The sequence below is a fragment of the Mauremys mutica genome, chromosome 19, assembly GCF_020497125.1.
Source record: "Mauremys mutica isolate MM-2020 ecotype Southern chromosome 19, ASM2049712v1, whole genome shotgun sequence".
Lineage (NCBI taxonomy): Eukaryota > Metazoa > Chordata > Testudines > Geoemydidae > Mauremys > Mauremys mutica.
The window spans coordinates 17,518,612-17,533,725 of record NC_059090.1 but is presented as its reverse complement, the minus strand read 5'-3'; the positions used below and the strand labels follow the sequence as shown (position 1 = coordinate 17,533,725).

The 15,114-nt window shown below is 43.6% G+C and overlaps 1 protein-coding gene across 1 annotated transcript in view; it reads right to left on the bottom strand.

The window, feature by feature from the left end:
• The window catches only part of NOS2 (nitric oxide synthase 2), a 54,921-nt gene extending 40,481 nt beyond the window's left edge, over positions 1 to 14,440 (bottom strand). Inside the window, exon 1 of the mRNA XM_044993827.1 lies at positions 14,302 to 14,440. The gene's annotated coding sequence lies outside the window, so the exon portion shown is untranslated. The remainder of the gene's footprint in view (positions 1 to 14,301) is intronic.
• Between the last annotated feature and the right edge of the window lie 674 nt (positions 14,441 to 15,114).

Genomic DNA, 15,114 nt, shown 5'->3' with positions numbered 1-15,114 from the left:
GCTCTCTAGCAGAGGTGGATTAATGTATGCCAGCGGCAGACCTCTCTCTCTCATTGGCATAGACTCACTGCATCTCAGGGCAGAAAGCCAAAGCCCCACCTCCCCGAGCCTGAAGCTGAAGCCTGAGCAGCTTAGCTATGCGGTGCCCCCTGTGGTATGGGGTCCCAGGCAATTGCCCTGCTTGCTACCCCCTAATGCCGGCCATGGTTTTTATATGCAGAAAAACAGTTGTTGTGGCACAGGTGGGCCATGGAGTTTTTATAGCCTGTGGGGGGAGAGGAGGAGAGAGCTCAGAAAAGTTGAGAATCCCTGGAATAAAGCATCTTTGTTAAAGCGTAACAGCAGTGCACCTACGCTGATGCAGCGTTTTAAGTGTAAATCTGCCCTAAGTTTCCTTAGTAGCCTCTTGTGAGGGACTTTCTCGAAAGCTTTTTGAAAGTCCAATTAAATTACATCAGCTGCTTCACTTTAATCCACTAGTCTATTGACACATTCTAAAAGTTCTAATAGATCAGCGAGGCACAATTTTCCTGTGCAGAAGCTGTGCTATCCTATCATGTGTTTCATAATGCTATATTTAGTCATTGCTTCAGCCAATTTTCCACACGTCTGTAATTTCCTGGCTCTCTCTCACAGCCTTTGAAAAATACACGTGCCAATTTGCTACTCTCCCATCCTTTCGTATAGCGCTGTTTTTAATGAGAGATCACATATATTTGTTAGCAGTTCAGCCACTTCATGCTGAAGTCCCTTCAGAATTCTTGCATGTGGGCTGTGACAGGGCCTGATCCAAAACCCACTGAAGTCAGAGACTCTTTCCATTGACTCAGTGGGGTCTGGAGCAGACGTGGTGGTTTTCAATTTCTAAGTTTGTTCCACTGCATCTTCTTTTGAAATCTCTCAGAGTGGTAGAGCTGGTAAAAAATTCAACTCCCCCACCAAAAAAGAAAAATGGCCTGTATTTTCAATGAACATTTTTTCTAACTTTTTTTTTGGTTTTTAATTCAAAACGTTCCAGTATTCTGGAAAAATCAAACAAAAACCAACACCTGAAAATTGGTGGGGGGTTGGCATTCGAAAACTGAAAAACAATCCCTGCCAAAGCAGGTGGGATTAGAAGCAGCAGCCTAGAGGTTAAAGGTGCACTTGGCCATTGCTCATCCTCTGAGCCAGCTGATGTAATGCTGCACATCAGATTGTGACAGTTAGATGACCAGGAAATCCCCCAAAGTGAAGATCTGTGAGTGAAAATGAAGGTTGTGAAGCAAAAAAGGAATGGTTTGATTCCAGGGTGAGAGGATATTGTGTCCTCTAGAACTTTGAAGCTTTTCCATTCCTGGCAGCAAGTTCTGAAACGCGAGCAGTGTTCAGAGATGCAGCAATAACCTAAAATCCCTCCACCAGCCGGCAAGGTTGGAATTCCCATCTGCGTAATTGCAGGCGCAAATGCAGAAGTAACTGATGGAAAAAAGCAACCGTACGACTGATGATCTGGGCAAGCATCGCCTCGGTGCAGAAGTGCATTGGGAAATGCACTGACTCACTGTGGCTTGGCTATCCCCATTCATTATCAGCAGAGAAGGCTTAATAGCAGCAGTATAGTGCCAAGAGGTAAATGAGTGGTCAGTTTCAATCTAGGCAAGGCTAACCTGTGCTCCGTTTGTGCCAGGAAATAGCTTGTGGTGTTTGTGTGTGCTTGGCTGCAGATCACCACCCTGTGCTCCTTGACACGGTTTCATCACATTTAGCTTGTCAAGGAGATGTCTGCTTAGGATTTCTCTGTCTGGAGCATGAGGAAAATTGGCATGGGCTGGAGAACATGTACAAAATGAGGCTGCTTCCTCTGATTGGGGAGCCATTTGTTATGGCGAATGGGGGCGGTTGCTTCCCCTCAGACCTTGGTTTGCACCCCCCTCCCCCCCCCACGTGGTTTACCCCACATGCCCCAAGAGTCTACATGCTCCATTATGTAATCTGCTTTTTGCCCCCTCAGACTTTGGACCCAGTCATTAGGGAAACAATAATTGCCTAGTGTCTCATTCGTGATGCTGTTTGGGACAGAGAACATTCTCTGTGCTGACACATTTTCCCGCCTGTCCTCAGAAATTTTCTGAAATTCAAGCTGTACAACAGCTATATTGTGAAGGAAGCTGTCACCAGCACCCCATGAGTAAGAAGGGAAACTTTTTTCCCACAGACGGTGGCTTAGAAAGTTCACAGATGTACTCCCTGTGGAGTAAAGATGTAAAATGAAATAAGGCAGCCGGCACTGAGTCAGAGTTCATGGCACACTTCTTAAGTTTTACACGATGAGCAGAATTTCTCATCGGAGAGGGTGTCAAATCTGACTCAACAGATTTTAATCATACTTTCAAAAATTATACCCCTTAAACAAAAATGGAATATCCTAGCACATAGGTAATTTAGGTTCAGGAATGACATAAGTGTCTGTGAAAAGAGGGGTTAGAATAGAAGCTGGATTTCAACCTTAGACACTTCCATTATGCTTTGTGTTTCTATAATGCTTTCTACCCAAAGATTTCAAAACAAAAGTAACGGTTTTAGCCTCACAATACAAACCCCACTCCATTAGTATGTACAAAAAAAAAATACTGCTAACCAGTTACTCTGCCCCAGATCAGAAAAATCCTATTAAAATTGAATAGGGTTGAAACCAATACTATATAAACTGCTCTAAACACTATAAAATTTAATAGGGTATAAAAGGTTTTCTGGAGTTTGATTTAACCATCCTAGGGAATGCTATAGCAAGTATATAATTCTCTTATCATGGAGGCTGAATAGGACACCATAGTATTTCAGAAAAACTCTTGTAGTTCACATCACATGAATTTTTGAGGCGGGGGGAAAACGTGAAGTGAAAACTGCTATGTGAGGTCTCATTGAATTATTAAAGATATTCTGGGCAATGAGAAGAGACCTGAGGTTAAGGAAGAAATGTTCCTCCAACACCGATAGCTGAAATTTGGCCATTTTGGTTCTTCTTTTGGATCCCTATTCTAAACAAATGTCTGCCCACGTTTACCCCACATTTGCACGTTTACCCCACAGATTATCGCTTTGGATGAAACACAAATGTGGCCATCTCCAAGGTTTCACAGAGATGGATAAATGCCCTGTTGGCAATAACTACAGAGAGCCATGCCAAGAAATTCCAACACAAATCTGGATTTTTCAACACGTGCTTCCACTTCCTGCCACTGGCTCGTTAACCAGTATAAGTCATGGTTTAGAAGTGGTGGCATTTATAAGAAATGTTGAAAAATCACAATTTGCTGCGCAACACTGAAAAGGGAAATATACCCTCAGGGTAGCCTTGGAAACAAATGACCCAGCTAAGTACTCCTGAGTCAGCCCTCTGTACTGGGCAGGGTGTGTGGATGGAATTAGAACGTTATTAACGTCAGGGAATATTCAATCCGTAATAACGAGAAGCCACACTGGGAAATAATGGTCAGACAGGGAACTAAGATGCATGGCAGGAACAGCTCAGAAAGCTCTAGACGTGGTTGGAAGAACAAGCAGCAGCATCTCCCACAAGGATGCTTTCACGGCGACGGCTGTTGTTTCTCCAGAGAGAATTAGTGTGTGTGTTTTCACCATCACCACACTGTCATTTAGCACTGGAACACAGGCAAAGGAAACAGTCCAGGTGACTTCCCTCCTGTGGGTTGTGCTATTCCCCCTGGAACTGAGAGCAACCTGCTGACATGTTCCATTTGCCGAGGCATGGCTCCTCCTGGCCATCCTTTGCATGACACCTCACTGCTGTGTGTACTTTCCCTGCACTTCTCCTGCACTGGCATTGCTGGGGTCTCTGCTGACTTGTCTCCATGACTGACCGCTTCTCTCCCACTCACTATCTGCAGCTCCTTCTACACTTAACAGGCTCTCTAATGGAGGCAAAGAGGTTTCTAGCCAACCCCCCCCAAAAAACCCAGCCCCTACTTATAAAGTAACCCAAGCCCATTTAAACTATGCCTACATAGTCCCTATTTCCTGACTCTGTGTTCTCAGCTGTGACCCTACAATTTTCTGGTGCACTAAGGATCATCTGGACTAGCTGGGAAATCACACACTTCACCAGCAGCAAAGTCCTTAATGTTACAGCTACACCTACGAATGCCTGACCTGCACTTACTAAAACAGGCACAGGAGTGACGTTGTGGCTCAGTAGCAGCCATCCTGAGCTGCTTCACTATCCTACAAAATGGTAGGCGGCTAACTGCCCTGGTGTCAGTTACACTGAGTTTCTGGTGGGATTTAAACTAGAGTCACTATCATCTGGACATATCATGCTCAGGATGGGAATGCGCTTGGATCCATTGCTGTAGACTAGGATAGGGGAATCCATTTGCTCACATAGAGAGAGAATAAGCTGCCGCTGCTGTGGGAGACCACCCCAGAAGTGCAGAGAACACAGAAAACCCAGGGGAAATGGTCTGCTGGCTCCTCTGAAGACCACTCACCCCAGCTAGCAATGGTGACACACATTCATTAACATTTGCCAGGTAGAATATTGTAATTATTATGGCCACTAATGCTGGGGCACATCAGACCTTTAAGGTTCTGGGAGTGCTCCAGCTATACCAGGGCTCAGAGGCAAGTGCTGAATGTCTTTCAGCTGCTAGGCCCTACATATGCTAGCCCTGGTGGGTCCCACTGATCGCTTGGACACATAGCTAAGTGAAGAGGTATTTGACTAGGGCTAGCAGAAAGGGGCAGATATCTACAAGCCAAGCCAGAAACAGAAACACATTCAAAATAATGTTCCAAATGCAGGGACTCTAATAAACAAAGCCAGTAGCTCACTGCCCCTCCTTTGCTTCTCTTCCCCCTGGACGGTGCGATCCTGCCAAGATGCTCGTCTCCATTGACTTGGCTGGGAGCAGAGGGCACTCAGCACCTGGCAGGAGCAAAGCCTCAGTGAAGAGCTAAATCTGCTATAAGGCAGGTGCGATGGCCGAGCCCTCAGCACCCACAAATGAAGCTGGATTTTCAGCCCAGCTCCGCTCCCATCCAGGCACCTAAATAAGGGCCCTGTTTCCAAAAAAGGGCAGCTCCCATTGAGAGACAGATTGTAGGGGCCTTCTGCAAATTCCGGCCCTTACAGAACATGGCATAAGTATCGCCTGCAGAGGCTCATGTCCGCGTGAAGGTGCATCTAGTCCAGTCTCTTGCAGAGAGGGTCAAGATTGAGTGTGAAGGTGACTCAGCATCTGAGAGTGAAAATTAAGAGTATGCGCCTCTAGTCCAGGAACTGTGCTATGTTTTGTAGGAGATCCTTTTCTTTTGTGGTCAGTGAACCACATGCTGTCTGTGTGAGACCCTTGTGGGTCATTTCCCTCCCCCAGACAAACCTGTTTTACACTGGTTTGTGGAAAAATACCAACTCAAACTCCCACAGCATGTGTTAACTCAGCATCAAAGCTGTAGCTTCCCAAGGCTGAGCTGTCTGCGCCATGTATCATGTGCTGTAGCAGCTACTCTGCTGAGGGTGACTAGCTGGAGTGATTCCTTTAGAGAAAGGGAAAGAGCCCTCAAGCAATTAAACATGCCTAAAGGCTCCTGGAGAAATGAGACACATGCAGAAAATCAGACGTATATCTCGTCGTTTGTGCATTCACTGAATTTGCTCGTGCAAATTAAGCATGCAAATGAATGGACAATTTTTTGCATGCACAGAGTCATTAAGCTCTGACCCTTGGAGTCTGTGGAATTTGTATTTGAGATGAGAAAAAGGCAGCACTGGTGTAAAAATGGCATAGCTGCATTGAAGTCAATGGAGCTATGCCAATTTAAAACCGCTGATGATCTGGCTCATCAAATTTAGAGTGAGAAAGTAATACAACAAAGCTGTAGTCACTGTTAGACCCACAGATGCATTCTTCACTGTGTTACTTCATTACACCTGTGTGACATGGTTTTTAGTTTCTCAGATATGCAGTTTTTCTATTTAAAGGATAATGAACAGTACATCTGTGTGCAATATATTTTTCAAATTACGTTCCTGATGTCCAAAACATGCATTGTAATCGGGATTTTGCTTTTGGAATCCAAATGAATCATCAAAATGCTTCTAATAGCATCCAAGGGAGAATCAGATCAGCTTTTTGTATTTGTGATACAGCTCAGAAGAGATTGACTTAAAGGCCTTGTGAATTTATGCTGGGTTTTTTTTAAAAGGCCTTAGAGAGTTAAGCACCTAATTCACCTGGGCTCTGAAAATCTCAGTCTGACACTTCAACTTCAGAAGGCTGAGATTTGGTGTTCTGAGTCACAGAGAACATTTTGCCTTGTGATCCTTGAATGTTTTAGGACTTTAAAATCCATCTCATTTTATAAGTAAATCTTATGGACGCTAATAGGAACTAAACTAATATATATATTACTCTGAAATCCTACAGAATTCAATAATAATAATTAACTTACATAGCACTTTTCCTCAGTAGATCTCAAAGCACTTTTTACAAAGGAGGCCAGTATCATTATCCCCATTTTACTGATTGGAAAACTAAGGCACAGACAGGTGGAAATAACTTGCCGAGCAGGGCAGTGACAGAAGTGGGAATGGAACCGAGGTCTCCTGCATCCAGTCCAGTGCACTATCCACCAGGCAACACTGCCAATATGGAAGGCTGTGCCTTTTAAAGAATGTATATATCATCCTGTTGAATTTAAGGGCCTATTCACCTCTTAAAGCAGGTTTACGTTAGTGAAATATCAGTGGTTTCAATGGAATTAGTCCTGATTTCTAGTAGTGTGAGTGAAAATCTAGCCTTAATAAAGAATGATATCTGTGCTAAACAATTCTATAGTGGGCTTAATAATTCTATAGAAAGACGATTACACTTCAGGGGGCTTTTTCATAAAGGTAAATGTGCATATTTAATATGAATTATATTAATATTTGAGACGGATAACAGTATTTGCTCTTTTAAATGGTTTTATATAGTTTTAGGATGCAGTGGAACAAACGAGTTCCTCATTGTTGTTTGTTTGTTTGTTAGTGTATAGCGTCCCCAGGCTTAGCTTCCTATTGTGTTGGCCACTATATGTGTGTACACACACACACACACACACACACACACAGCGCCAGAGACCGTCCCGGTCCCAAGTGCTTTGGAGGATAGGATTAAAATTCAAAACTATTTGGACAAACTGGAGAAATGGTCTGAAGTAAATAGGATGAAATTCAATAAGGACAAATGCAAAGTACTCCACTTAGGAAGGAACAATCAGTTGCACACCTACAAAATGGGCAATGACTGCCTAGGAAGGAGCACTGCGGAAAGGGATTCTGGGGGTCATAGTGAACCACAAGCTAAACGAGAGTCAACAGTGTAACCCTTTTGCAAAAAAAGCAAACACCATTCTGGGATATATTAGCAGGAGTATTGTAAGCAAGACACGAGAAGTAATTCTTCCGCTCTAATCCACGCTGATTAGGCCTGAACTGGAGTATTGTGTCCAGTTCTGGGTGCCACATCTGAGGAAAGATGCGGACAAATTGGAGAAAGTCTGGAGAAGAGCGACAAAAAATGATGAAAGGTCTAGAAAACATGACCTATGAGGGAAGATTGAAAAAATTGGGTTTGTTTAGTCTGGCGAAGAGAAGACTGAGAGGGGACATGATAACAGTTTTCAAGTACATAAAAGATTGTTACAAGGAGGAAGGAGAAAAAATGTTCTCCTTAACCTTTGAGGATAGGACAAGAAGCAATGGGCTCAAATTGCAGCAAGGGAGGCTTAGGTTGGACATTAAGAAAAACTTCCTAACTGTCAGAGTGATGAAGCACTGGAATAAATTTCCTAGGCAGGTTGTGGAATTTCCATCATGGGGGATTTTTAAGAGCAGGCTGGACAAACACCTGTCAGGGATGGTCTCGATAATACTTCTTATTCTTGCCTTGAGTGCAGGGGACTGGACTAGATGATCTCTTGAGGTCCCTTCCAGTCCTATGATTCTATGTTTGAAGAAAAAAGCTTGAAAATGTGAATCAAGGGCACCCTAAAGTCTCAAAAACCGACAGGCAAATAAAAAGAATCCGTACTGCTAAGATTTTGCAGGACCGAGGCCTAAGCAGACATGATGGATAGAGTGTTTTGAACAGGAAGTACCAGAGACTTCAATGGGAGATGAGTATCTGACAGTGGAATTTGGTTATAGCATATGAAGAATTGTGAATATGAGAGACCTCCTCGCTTTGATTTCCTTCTGCAACTTTCACCTTCCAAGCTGCCCTTGTCTCTGTTAAGATGCAGAGTTACATTCCCTTCTTTCCTCGTGACATATTACCACTAGGAAGAAGCTGCACCTCTTGGATGTCCCTTCAGATGGCTCGCTGTTAGGGCAGGTCGTTGCCTAAAAAGATGATCGATTACATGAGCCAGGTCAGTTTATTTTCATAAAAAAAATGCTAACCTCCCAGCTGGAGGTAAAAGTAAAGTCCAAACAATAACAGATTGTTTTACCACAGCCCAATGAAATTACAGGAAGAGCAGGAATTTAATTACAAGTCTTACAGGCCACAGAAGATAAAACAGTAGTCGATGCCTCCCTCCTACATAAGGAAATAAAAGGTAGATATATAAAATTTCCCATTTCCTGTAAAAGCGTCTAAGAAGGGGGTTGGTTTGTTGCTTCTTCCTCAATCCTCAAGGCAATGTTTGAGATGCCTCCACATCAGCTCTTAAAATTGACCTATAAAACCATTTAAAGATGAAATGCCTTTTATTGCCGGGACGTAATACAATCAGCTTCAGCCAAACGTAAACACGCATAGAAGATGCTTGCCTCTCAGGCTGGTTCCTGTAAAGGCCTCTCCCTCCCCTCCCGGTCATCTTTATCAAAGGCTTAGCTCTCTGTGTCACAGTTTGAGGGAGCCCCCCCCCCCACAACTTTCGCTCCAGAGTAAGGCCCCTTTAATGCACGTATGGCCTAACTGTGGTGCTACCTCAATCAGCTGCAAGTAGAAATTCTTGCCTCCGCTTCTGTTTTTTTTAATGTATTTTTAATGGGAGGAGCTTTTCAAGGGCACAAGGTCAAGTGGGAGCTCATGTCTGGGTATAGATCAATGGGGGAAGGGAGTTGCTAAGTAAGGGCTTGGCTCAGTAGGAAGTATGGATCCTCAGGGTCAAATCCATTAATACCCGATTTCTAGACTCAGCCTTTAGCCCCGAGATCTTTGTCGCTTATAAAAACCGAAGCATTTCTGTCGTAGGTACTTTTTCACAACAGAGCAATAGGTGCACTCGTAAACTTTAAGAGCCTATAAGACAGATAAGCAGTATCTGGGCAGAACAGAAGCAGAGTATTAAAATGCAGCACAGAAGTAAATAATAGTAGCATACGGAATATGTGCATGCCCGCGGTAGCCTGCCTTCATCTGAAATAAGGGGCCCAGAGAGATCTCTGGCATATCAAACTATCTAAGCATTTGCAGTGTCAGTTTGATTCCAAATGGCCTGAGACACGAGACTCTGTATCAATGTGATCGTCATGCATGTTGAGCCTGACAGTCTAACGAATTTTTTCCTTTTTCGCTTTGTTGTTTTAAATGGTAACGAGCCATTCTTGTGAAAAAGACAGTTTGTTCGGCTCAGTGGGTCTCTTGTAAATGCACAGAGGTGCTTTTCTTCACCTCCCATCGTGCCCCGCAAACACGGGCAGAAAGCAAACGGTGACAACTGGCCAAGCCCTTGGGAACAAGGCGTGGAGATCAAGGGGATGAGAGAGGAATGCGCATTTATGGAATGCTTCTTGAAATTGCAGAGATTTTGGCAGCGATGAACACTGAGCAAAAAGAGACATGTGCACAACACAGTCAGTGAACGAGCGCACTGTTATGTTGCACCTGCAGCTGGATGGGAGCCATTGCCTCTCTCTCTCTCTCTCCCCTCATGACCCACCCTTTCCAATCTGGAGGCTTTTACAGGTGGTCACTTGCATCTCTGATTGATGGGAAACTTGCCCAGTTCTGCTCTCCTTGGCAAATGCTTTCAGAGAGTCACCAAACTGAAGACGTTGTGAAGTTTAAGTCTCTGTATGTCAGGGTCCATTTATCCTAGAACCACAGTGGTAGGGGGACCCAACCACAGTATTTATAATGTAGAAATGCCCAGCAGATCCAATCAGAATCAAGGTCTCTTTGTGCCAGGTGATGCACATAGGAAGACAAAGTCCAAGACGTGCAATGCTTACAGACTAAGAAACTCAGTGTAGACTAGGACATGTTCAAGCTTTATTATGGTTCAGGGCTATCGTCCAAAACCAGTTAGTTGTCATCTCTCCTACACAATGCATCTGTGTTTTAATCAGGCTGGGGTTCTTCTGTGTTGTAACTGAGTCCCCCTCTGTGGCTGTAATTTTGGTTTAAATAAGCAAATAGAAATGGGCTGGGCAGGGTGAGTTTGAAGTTTGATTTACAAGGCTTTAGGGTTCCTCTCAATAACCCCTCAGATCTCAGTGGTTCAGATCCAGGCTCCTTTTTATGCAAACCAAAAAAAGTTTGGGGGGTTTTAAAAGGAAGATTCCAGCTTTGGCTCCTCTCTAGCAAACACGAGAAGGCTTTCAACTTGCAGTTTAGCCAGGGAACTGGAAGAACAGTAGGTGGGACACATTATCCCATGGTACAATGATTCAATGTCATTATCCCACCAGCGTAGCAAAGATGAGCATTTGGTCTGTACTCTAAGGATTCAGTCCAAGGTGTTTCAGAAGTTAAAGGCCAGGCAATTGTCCACTGTCAATGAGGGTAAGATTCAACTTTGGTTTGAATGAGAGCAGGGATTTTTCTGAACCTGCCACCCAAAAGGAGGACTAGTTAATGTTTGTTATGCATTCACGGATTTGCTGCATGTAGCAGAGACCCATGGTATAAGCAATGGTTGTTAGCACCCCACCCTTCTATAGCCATGCAATCATTGGGCCTTGTGGTGGGTGAGGGCTTATTCCAACATTTCACCTCTCCAGCTTCAATGCTTGTTCATCAGTTTTGTTTCTCTCTTACTCTTATTACATTTGCCATGTCTCATTGTCTGGCTTGCTTGAAGTTAAAAGAGAAATTCAGGGATCGCCTCCAACCTGGACAGCAAAAGCAGAGTCACTGTATGGGTCTACCAAAGGCAAAACCTTTTCAGCTTTCCTGACCTCTAGTGCAGCACTGGCCAGTGCACTAGCTTCCAGATGCCAGAGCTGTTGGTTCAACGGCATTGGTTGCAGATAATTATAGCTGGATGGTTTCTCAATGGCCGATGGCTATGCCACTCTGTCCTGTTCTCTTGCCCTCACATTGTTTCTTATCTGTGTTAGGTTTCTTACCCCACTGGTGGTCCTTAATGTGGTGGCAGCAGGGGAAAATACTTACCTGCCTTGCTTCACTATCAGTGAAATGACCACATGGCAGATACAGGAAGCATGCACAACCGGTAAGTGCCCTCAATTTAAGAATGAAAATGAAAGCGTTCTGTTCGGAGAATATCCTCTTTTGGCCCCATTCACATTTTAGCCACCCAGTCATCTGTCATGCTCCTCGGTCAAATTGTGTATTTGTCATGATGAGTTACCAACAGCCCGCTTCAAAACGGTAACTAAATATCATTTCAGAAACAAGGAAGCAAAACTACATAATAAGGAAGAGCCTACAAAAAAAATAGATGTTATCTAATAAGAAAGCTCTTACCAGAACTCGAGCACCTCACCTCATTATACCTTACTACTCGGATAGAGCAGGTATTTAAGCATGGCTTTTATGATTACAATGTCATGCTAGGCACGATAGCCCATTGAATTTCCATCACAGACTGATTTTTCTCCACCGGTGCCTACTGTAGGGTTCTTTACACTGGGGAATGTTGCTGGCATAGCTGTATCAGTGAGGGGTGTGATCTTTTGTCAGCAGAGCTCTGCCAGTAAAAACCCTAGTGTAGATGCAGTTATAGCCATATAAAAGTGCTTATAATGCTATAACTTATGCTAGTCAGGGAACCAGTGTAAACTATACTGCTACACTCCTCTTTGTACTGATTTAATTCTGTCTATATTAGCAGGGGTTTAACTATACCCAAATGGCAAACTTTCAAATGGAGACTAGTACCAGGTCTACACTATATGCATCTTCTGGCACAGGGGAGTGAAGAGGTGGGATCTCTGACTAACACAGCTATGCTGGAGGAAGATCCTTAGTGTAGATGCAGCTACGCTGGCAAAACTGCTTTTACCACTATAGCTAGTTTCATTCCAGGGTGGTGGAATGAGCTGTACTGGTAAAAATGCCATTTCGCCAGTATAGTGGTGACCACATTAGGAGCACTTTGCCAGTATAATGTAACACTATATAGTTATACCAGGTCTCTATTCATTGAGAACAAACTAGATGAAAATTGTAGAGCTTTTCTCTGGTGTCAAATCGTAAGAACATAAGAGTGGCCATACTGGGTCAGACCAAAGGTCCATCAAGCCCAGTGTCCTGTCTTCTGACAGTGGCCAAATGCCAGGTGCCCCAGAGGGAATGAACAGAACAGGTAATCACCAAGTGATCCATCCCCTGTCGCCCATCCTGTCCAGATGTTGCAAGTTTTTTACAAGTGTTTGCCAAAAGGTTGGTGAATCAATTTCAAAGTGGGTGGGGTGGGTTGTTTACCAAGTGTTTGCATCAATGATTTGTGATGCATGGTAGGTATGTCATTGGTCGTGTAAATCACCTGCTCTTTCTGCTCCTTGGCTAGAGGATGGAAACCTCTAAAACAGGCAATTAGCCAGTGTGGTTCAGCAAATACCGGCTGACGAATAGCAAAAGCTCTCGTTCATGTGGCAATACTCTTGTTTGGCTGGAATGCAAAGATCCCAATGAAGAACAGGCATGTCCCCAACATTCATGCCAAGAAAAAGCAATTCATGTAGATGCTTGAAAGGGTTGGAATGGGGCTGAACGCAACAGCCGTTTGGAATTCATGTGCGAGCACCGCTTTAGCAATATGCTCCCAGCATTATTGGTCACACAGTCATGGGCTGTCTCCTGCTGCTAAAAAGTGATCAGGAGAGGCAGCCCCACCTGACTGTAGGTAGCAGCTCATTGATTGAAATTGGCAATGATAAAATTTTGGTTTGAGATGACACCCATGTCCCTTGGGTGGGGGGGGTGAACCATCCAAGAGCTCCTAGGGTGTTTTGTAGCTTTGTTCTGGTTTACTGAACACTGAAGGTTTCAGAGTAGCAGCCCTGTTAGTCTGTATCCGCAAAAAGAACAGGAGTCCTTGTGGCACCTTAGAGACTAAGAAATTTATTTGAGCAAAAGCTTATGCTCAGATAAATGTGTTAGTTTCTAAGGTGCCACAAGGACTCCTGACTCCTGTTCTTTTTTCGAACATTGAAGAACTCTGAAAAGTGCCTCCATAAAGATGAAATTCTTGTGTTGCCTCTCTGCCAATTAACAAAATAAGAGGATTTTTTGTTCAACTGCTGCAACTCACCCTGAGACTGAATATCAAACCAGCCTCTTTCTGCCTATTACATAATCCCCAATATGTAAAGCTCAGCAATTGGCATCTAGTTGACAGTTGCATTATCGATGCATGAGTCAGAATCTGACTTGGTCTCTATCTGTGTGGGCTGCAATGGGCAGCTTTGATTCAGCAAAGCACTTAAGCAGACGCTTAACTTAGCGCATGAGCAGTCCCATTGAAGTCAAGGAGCATAACCACGCTTTAAGATGTGTAGAGGTGGCAATACATTTAAATTTGGGGGGATTGGGAACAGTGTGCTACTGTGATAAAAAATTGTTTTAAACACATATCGAGGAATAAACAAGGTATATGTTACCCGTTTGTATTTTAAACTGAAGGCCTTTATCACTAGGGGATTTTAGACTAAATCCAAGCAAGCCAGAACGTCAGCTGATGTGAATTCCCATAGCTCCATTCATCCTTTGACTTCATGGAGTAACCTTCATAGAAGCAGTTCCATTGCTATAAGTCTACATATAAACTCTTTGGTGTGAAATGATGTCTTTACTTTCCCCTCCTGTTTGTTTCCTCATCATGCAGTGGCTATATCATCTCATAAAACATCACCTTATCCTCTCATAATACTCCTGGAGCCTCTTCCCATTCAATCCAGCTGGAGGCAGGCACTGATTTTATCTACTTGCAAATCCCCCTATAAATGAAGGGTTATGCTATATAATAATTAAATCCCAAACACCGAGTCACTTCACTCCATATAAATGGTGCCTCCTATAAATTTGATCATAAACTGATTATACTTGTGCAAATTCTCACCTCAGCTGCAGCATACGTTTATTGGGACATCTACCTCCTTCCTGGTGGTTGCACAATTGTTGATACTGAGGTGTGGGTGAATTTGATTCAGGTAGTTGGTGGATGACATCATCATAAACACAGTGTTTTGGTTTTCTGTAGCATGTCTCCCACTATAACTGAAAAAAAATTTAGTAAGGAGATGCATGTCATAGATCATCGTGAGTCAGTGTGGTTACAAAGAATAGGTACAGTCTAGTGGTCAGAGTATGGAGACAGAAGCTGCTTTTCCTTGCTCTGCCACTTAGGGCTGGTCTGTGTTGACAAACTGACCCGCGTAGCTCTTCCAGAATAACTATTCCACACACGTTAGTGTGGAATAACTCCCCATGTTGACCCTCTGTTCTGAAGTCAAAGTAACTCTATTCTGGACTGATTACTCTGCCTTGGAAATGGAGTAATTGTTCTGGAATAAAGTCACTTTTAGTCTGGAATAAAGTGTCCACATGAGGCGCTATTCTGGAATTAATATAGCAGAACTGTTATTCTAGAATAGCTATGCCGGTCAGTTTCTCCCATGTAGACAAGGCTTAGCTGGGCGTATTATTAATACAGCACTCTCTTCTTGGGAGGCATCTTCCAAAACTAGGATGGCATCAACTTTCAAAACAAGGGACACTTTGTGCCTTGGCTTGATGACACGTAAGGGAGTAGGGTCTAAGATGCGGCGAGTTTCCTGGATTCTATTTCTGGTTTGCCACCAAGCAAAACACTTGGGCACGTCACTTTAGCTCTCTGATCCTTGAACACAATGTGGCACATCTATCTCTGGTG